The following is an 8,138-nucleotide window of genomic DNA, read 5'->3' on the forward strand; positions in this document are numbered from 1 at the left end:
AAAGACCAAGTAAGGATTCGGTTTCAATCACCAGAGGAGCCAGTCTGTTCTGCTCCTGGATGGAAACCTAGTGAATAAATGGGCTTTTCTTGAACTGTCTTAGTGACCCTTCAAAAGAAATGAATCAAGGACTGTGAGTGCAGCTTCTCGGCCATCACAGGAATTTTGGAACTCTTCAGAACCGAGCCGAACCCTGAGGACCTCAATAGACTCTGGGTCCATACAGACCAGCAGATTCTGTAATGCCACCAGTATACACTGCCTGTACTGCAGGCCTCGTGGGTGTCATGATCTCACTGATGACCGAGCAGCCTCGGACATATTTACCTCCTGGGAAAGTAGAAAGGATTTTTGTTGTTGTTGTTGATGTTGTTGTTGTTGTGGATCAAAAACAAAGAATGGGGCTGGGGAGATCATTCAGTTAGCAAAGTGTTTCCTACGAAAGCATGAGGACCTGAGTTCAGATCCCACCACCCACATCAAAAGCTGGACGGACATGGCCTGTGCCATATCCCAGCACGGGGAGAGGTGGAGACAGATGAATCTCTGGAGCTCACTGACCAGCCTGCTTAGCCAAAGTTGTGACTCCAGGTTCAGTAAAAGACCTTGTCTCAAAAATAAAGTGGAAGCCAATCAGTGGTGGCACACACCTTTAATCCCAGCACTTGGGAGGCAGAGACAGGAGGATTTCTGAGTTTGAGGCCAGCCTGGTCTACAGAGTGAGTTCCAGGACAGCCAGGGCTACACAGAGAAACCCTGTCTCGAAAAACAAACAAACAAATAAATAAAATAAATAAAAATAAAAGATAAAGTGGAGTCAGGTGCCAGGTGTGGTGGCACATGAATGTGTATATCACACACACATATACACATGCACACACACACAGCATGAAGTAGCCTATATTTATTTTATCCTCACAATTATAAGTAAATTTCCAAGTGTTGAAAAGCCAGAGTCCACAGAGAGTAAACAAACCTTCATTCTGTTATACTGTTCCCAGAACCTTCTTTATAACATTATTGGATATGCTGCTCTTGGGAGGAGCCACTCTGCCTACCATTCATTCACAAAGCCAATGGGTCATCAAAAGGCTCTCAAAGGGCTTGTTCTTGATGCAGTTTCCTTAGCTCAAGCCCCACAGGTGGATTCTGAGTCCATTGGAATAAACATCTTCAAGGATTTTCCCACAGGGATTTGATACAGTGGTCTGTAGAGTATCTGTGGGGGGCGGAGGCAGGGGAGGGCAGTTCACAGAGCAAAGGTTACCAGCCGCAAAGGTCACCAGCTGCAAAGGAGAGGGTGGGAAGCAGCTGGTGGAATTCAGTCTGTATGTGCACAATGCCTGGCAGGTAACTTTGGAACCTGGTCCATCATTAATCCACTCTAAGTAAGTATTTCTAATAACAATGTAAAAATATACAGAGAGCAGATGGTAGGAGCCACAGGCAAGCGTTTCAGGCTCAGCTCTCCCATCAAGATGGCACCCCACTCCAGGCTAGGCATTTTCCCTCTGAATTGCAGTCTATGTCTATAAGCCAGCATGCACTCCAAGTCCACTTTCAGTCCCATAATGCAAACATTCTAAATGCCCCAGCAAGGGATTCTAGGTGAAGGTAATACTCAAGAATGGTTCCCATTCCCCCACTCCCTGTCCCCTGCAATAATAAAAACATTACTTTTAAAAGCTGGGATAGTCTTAGAGTTGTTTGGGAGAAGAGAAGTTCTTTTCTAGAAGTTTCTTTGGACTTCTCCCTCTGTGTCTCATAGTACCTAGCATAGTGCTCCTTAGTAGACACTCAACTAACTCCCCTTCCTCCCCTCCCCTTTCCTTCCTCCCCTCATCTCTCCTTCCTCCCCTTCCCTCTCTCTCCATTCCTCCCCTTTCTTTCCCTCCCTCCCTCCTTTCCTTCTTGCCCGCCTGCCTGCTTCTGTCTTGTTTGTCATACTATGTGGTCTTGTATATCCCAGGATATGTGGTCTTGGTTACTCACTCAGTAGCCAAGAATGACCTTTGAACTCCTTCATCCTTCTGCCTCTCCCCTCCCAGTGCTGGGATCACAGGTGTGCTCAGCTCTGCCTGGTTTTATGCAGTGCTGGAGCTTTGTGCAAGCTAGGCAAGCATGCCACCGAGTGGGCAGTGAGTCACATCTCCAGCCCAGCATGTTCCTTGCTAAGGAACAGCATCCAGGGTTTCCTCAGGGCGGGAGACATCTCTCAAACGCCTCTGTCAGTGCTCTACCCAGCCTGTAAGGGAGCACTGACTATGGATACCATCTTGCTTTCTAGCCTTTCTAATTAGCGCTCTCAGCGATCTGAATGTTTTCTAGCCTTTCTAATTAGCGCTCTCAGCGATCTGAATGTTTTCCGGTATGCCTGGGCAGTGATAACCAGGCTTTGGGGATGACTTGGAGGTAGTTGGTAACACATGACTGGGGAAAGGATTAGGGTTCCTGAAGCTGATGAGAAGTTTTTCGTGGTTCTTAACAGCTTTTAGGCATATGCCAAGTCTAGCCTTTATTACATTGATTGATTGATTGATTGATTGATTGATTGATTGAATATGTAGAGGTGGGGCATGCATCCTGTGACACGATGTGGCAGTAAGAGGATAGTCTTCAGCAGTTATCTCTCTTCTCCCACACTTTGGGTCCCAGGGATCAAACTTCGGCTGTCAGCCTTGGTGGCAGGTGCCTTTATTGGCAAAGTCCTCTCCCCAGCCCAATGTATTGCCTTTGACACTGTGTCAAGGGAAGGCATGATGGGGGATATTTGATTGCAGAATAGAAACCACAGGCTAGGGAAGTAGTCTTTGATTAGTTGGGAAAATTGTCTCTCCAAACCTATTCATATATGTACCAAACGTCATGACTATCTTACATATGCATACAGTGTCTAAAGCAATTTCATTCATCAATTTCATTTATCATTTAGGGCCTTGTTGTGATTTGGACAGTGAGATGTCCCTCCAAAAAGTTCATGTGTTGAAGGCTTGGTCCCAGCTTGGCACCGTTGAGAGGTGATTGGGACATGAGAGCCCTGGCCTCTAGCTTCATCAACAGACTGAGCAGGACATTAGGAGGTGGGGTCTGGCTGGAAGACCACTGGTCTTGTGTCTTTGAAGGGCACGCCCTGTCTCTGGCCCCTTCCTAGCTATTGTTTCTTTGCTGCCAGGAGGTGAGCAGCTTTCTTCCACCACGCCCTTCCATCTCGGTGTCCCACTGCATCAAAGGCGTTGAACAAGATGATGGGTGGCTGGGATGGGGTGGGTTAGTGACTCTTCTTGTAACCACGCCCTTCCATCTCGGTGTCCCACTGCATCAAAGGCGTTGAACAAGATGATGGGTGGCTGGGATGGGGTGGGTTAGTGACTCTTCTTGTTGCTGTGGTAAAGTACCCTGACAAAAACAGCTTCGGGAAGGGAGGGGTTATTCTGGCTCACAGCTCAAGTGTATAGCCCATCTCATGAGATGGTACAGCTCACAGGATGGGTCTTCTCACCTCAATCAACTCAATCTAGAAACTCCCTCACAGACTCTCCCAGGGGTTTGTCTCCTAGGTAATTTAAACCCTTGACAATCGCAGCCATCACGGAAGGCAGGGACAAGAGCAGCTTCTGGGATCCAGAAATGATTAAGGGCACACATTCCCAGCCCTAGAGCTTTCAGGAGGAAGGCAGTCCTGATTTTGGACTTCACATCTTGATCTTGCATCAGAAAGACTAGTTTCAGACTGCTGACTTCCCGAGCTCTATGGGAATAAACGTGTGCTATTTTTACAGGCACTAGCTTTATGGTAATCAGTCAATCTGAGTATGGGTTAGCGCCAGGCTCTAGAGCAGCGATTCTCAAACTTCCTGTGCTGCGACTCTTTAATATAGTTCCTCATGTTGTGGTGACCCCCCCCAACCACAAAATTATTTCATTACTACTTTATAACTGTAACTTTTCTACTGTTATGAATAGTAATATAAATATATGATATGCAGGACATCTGATATGTGACCCCAAGAGGGTTGAGAATTGCTACTCAGTTAGTGGATGACATTTACTGCCCTGGGCTGGTTTGCCACCACTGGGATTAAGAAATAAAGTTTCCTGGTGTTCTAGAAGAACCAGCATGGCTGGCCTCAGCTCCCGGGTTGTCTCCTGGTCTGGGAAGCCTGACCTGATCAGGCCTCACCAGTCACACTTCTGGCTGCCTTGTCTTAGCTGGGGTTGGAAGACTTACAGCAGAGGTACTTTACCTAGAAGTTGATTCCAGGAAAACTCTCAGAGAAATCTCAGTTGCCAGGAGGAAGGGGACACTGAAAGACAGTGGCCAGGCAGTGGTGGGAGCTTTGCTTCCTCAGGGACTCTAGAGACAGGGTTTCTCTGTGTAGCCCTGGATGTCTTGGAACTCACTCTGTATAGACCAGGCTAACCTCAAACTCAGAGATCTGCCTGCCTCTGCCTCCCAAATGCCGGGATCAAAGGCATGCGACACCACCACCCAGCCTCTATGTACTTTCTTTTAAGCATTCCAACCCTACAATAATCAGGCCTGTGACTTCTCAACCTCATTTGACCTGTCTTAACTCCTTAGAGATCTCTTTCTATATGCAGTCACCCTGGGGATTAGGCTTCACAGGAATGTGGGAAAACTCTGAGCCCAAGAGTATTTGCAGAGAATTCTTTAATCTTTATAGAATCAATCACCCCTCCACCCCACCCCTTGCTTTCTTGAGTCTAGATTGTACTATCTTGAGATAATCTAGTACAATCTCTTCAAAATTATTATCTTGAACACACCTGCAAAATTCTTTTGCAGTCTCACAAAGTAACATAGTCATATGTCCCAGGTGGACTATGGTAATCCATATTTGATTCTCCCCTTCTCCTTCCTCTCTCCCCTTCTCCCCCTCTCTCCTCTTCCTTTCCCTCTCCATCCCCCACTGCATAAAAGACTCTAAAATATGACTAGAGCTGTCTGGGGAGACAGAACCTAAAGCACAGGAAATGTCGATGCTGTTTGTGATCATGGGGGATGTGGTCATCCACCAACTGCCAAAACGCTGGGTACCAACCTGCCTCCAAACAATGGATACTAGAAACTTCTAACACTCAGGCTTTTTGTTCTTCTTTGATGGTACCACACACTTCTGTCAGAAGACTCTGGCCAGTCTGCTACTCCTAACTGTCCCTCACATACAAGTCATCTGTCACAATTGCTCCATAGAAAGGGCCCCCACCCTGGATCTCCTTTAATTATGCACATTTGCTCCTCTGACAGGCCAAGCTGTCCTTGGGGCAGCATGTGGCCCAGGTGTTTGCATAGGCCATCACTGCTCGCTCTCTGTCTCTCTCTGTCTCTGTCTCTCTGTCTGTCTCTGTCTCTCTGTCTCTCTCTGTCTCTCTGTCTCTCTCTCTCTGTCTCTCTCTCCCCCTCTGTCCTAGTTTTATGTTTTTGCTGTGCTAAAATATCCAGACAAAAAGCAACGTAGTGAAGATAAAGGTCTCTTTGACCCACAGTTCTAGACTGCAGTCCATCATTTGGGGAAAAGTCAGGGCAGGAGCTTGAGCAGCTGATCATCTGAAGCTGAGAGAAGACAGGAATAGATCCTGAGACAAGCCCCAGACTAACCTGACGTAGACAATCCCTGGGCAGAGGCTCTCTTCTTAGGTAGGTGTAGGCTGTGACTGTTGACAGTTAGAACTAATCTCCATACCTCTCTCCCACCTCTTCATCTTTTGGCCACACACTCCAGGTTCCAAATGTGCTCACCCTTTCTCTGTGATGTTGACAACCTGTCAGGACCCGCCCTCTAGATTCTTCCTTCTCTCTTCCCCCTATTATCTAGATTTTTTGCAAACATCATCTCATGCAGTCTTTGTTAAGATCGTTTTGTTACTTTTGTTTGTATGTTTGGCTTGAGTTATTTTTAAAGATAGGATCTCCCAATGTAGCTCAGGCTACCTCAAACTCAAAATGCTCCTGTCTTGGGCTTCTGAGTGCTGGGATTACATGAGCATCCCACTGTGCCTGGCTGTGGGTCGGGTTTTCTGAGCAATTCTGTCCTGAATTTTTGGGGATGCTCCACCTTAGTTTTTCCAATTACGAGAACAGTAGAAAATGAAAGCTTGAATTCCCACTGTCTGCTTTTCATTCAGTCTGTACCACTCAAAAAAAAAAAAAAAAAAAAAACCACTCAATAAATGCTCTGTGAGATCCTGGTTTTGTGCCAGGCACCTGGTAAACTCCAAGGATTCAGTGGTGAACAGAACTCCAGCAACGTAGGGCCAGAGAAGGGTGGGTCTTTATCACAGAATCACACCCCCATGTGTGTTTAATTGTAAGGGGAGATAAAGCCTCCTTAGAAGGGTGCTGTGGGACACCATTAGTAACAGTTTAAAGCAGAGACCTGCCCTAAGTTGGGGGTCCTGGAGAGAACCTTCCCAAGGGACTGCTCTGGGAACTGTGATCATGGGATGCAGCAGGAAAGGTGGGGGAGCTGGGAGGCGAATGTGGCTGCCCCAGGGGCAGAGTTGGGAAGGGTCAAGATGAGCTCACTTGAAGGCAGGCTTGGGCTTGAGCCTTAGAGTAGAAAATATCCCACAAGAAAGTGCTGACACATGCAGAATTGTACATTGAGGCAGTCTTTCTGGTGGCCATGTGGAGAACAAACTTCCAGGAGAGAACAGGGGAGCACAGCTGTAGGGGAACAGGGAGGAGGCTCTGGTGGGCATAGGGGAGACTCTTAAGGTTGCTTGGATGGGGCTTTGGCAGTACACAAAGGGAGAGGCGGCGAGTTTCTTGAAAACCAAATGGTGGAAAGTTTCAAAGATTAAGCTTCAAGGCAAGTAGGAGTTAGTAAGTGAGGTTTATATTAAATGGGAACAGCACATTTTTAAAGGACAAAATGCCAGCTCTGGCCAGGCCTAAGTGCACAGCTCTCTGCAGCAGGAGTGAGTCACTCCATAAGATGGCATCTTGAGGGAAGTTTACATATTCAAGTTTATGTCTGTGGGTGGCCAACATTGTTGAATCCTCTACCATATAAATATCCCTAACATTCTTTTGTGCATGTGTGTGTGGGAAGCACTGTTTCTAAAACCACAGTGGAGAGGGGCTGACCTGAGGGGTGAGAGGCTTACAACAAATTGGGAATTCTGGGAATCTCACCCCAGGAATGCTGGCGGCTGTCCACACTTGTGACTGTCTTGTGAACTTTAGGATTTGGCAGTCAGTCAAACGAAATAGCTCCCGGCACAAGAGTCAAGAGAGTCCAGAGTAGTCTCTGCTTCACTGTCTCACGTCTCTCAGGGGCATGTCTTAGCCCTTCCCCCCTTCAGTTAAAACGGATTCTCTTGTCTAAGGATCTATCTGGACTATTTTTTCCCTTATACTTTCTTCTGTTTGAGCGTGTGTGTGCGTGCATGTAATATGTTTGTGTAAGTGCACATGTGTATGTGTGTGGGTGTATGCACAGACCTGTGGAGACCTGAGGGTGATGCTGGCTGTCTTCCTCTATCACTCTTTACCTTATTTTTGGAGATGGGATCTCTCACTGAACCTGGAGCTCACTGACTGGCTAGACTGGCTGGCTAACAAGCCGGAGGCATCCTTCGGTCTCTGCCTCTACAGTCCTGACGTTGCAGACACACCACCACACCCAGCTTTTTATGTGGGTGCTGGGGATCTGAATGTAGGTTTTTATGCTTTGAATAGCAAGCACTTTACTCACTAAGCCATCTCCGCCCCCTCAGCGTTTCCCTAATGTGGCATCTAGTTGCTTTTTCTGGGAGAGTATCCCACATGTTCAGATTCAAATCTCTGGTCCAAAGCATACTGATGAGATACCCAGATGGCTTCATTAAGCTCATAGCTAATGTCACTGGGGCCTGTGGACTGTCCAATCAGATTTTTAAAAAAGATTTGTTTGTTTTATTATATGTAAGTACATTGTAGCTGTCTTTACTATCTTCAGATGCCAGAAGAGGGCATCAGATCTCATTACAGATGATAGTGAGCAACCATGTGGTTGCTGGGATTTGAACTCAGGACCTCCGGAAGAGCAGTCAGTGCTCTTAACCTCTGAGCCACCTCTCCAGCCCTCCAGTCAGATTTTGTTATCCAATGGTCTTCCATCCTTCCCTCCCAC

Source organism: Mastomys coucha, unplaced genomic scaffold, assembly GCF_008632895.1.
Source record: "Mastomys coucha isolate ucsf_1 unplaced genomic scaffold, UCSF_Mcou_1 pScaffold23, whole genome shotgun sequence".
Classification (NCBI taxonomy): domain Eukaryota; kingdom Metazoa; phylum Chordata; class Mammalia; order Rodentia; family Muridae; genus Mastomys; species Mastomys coucha.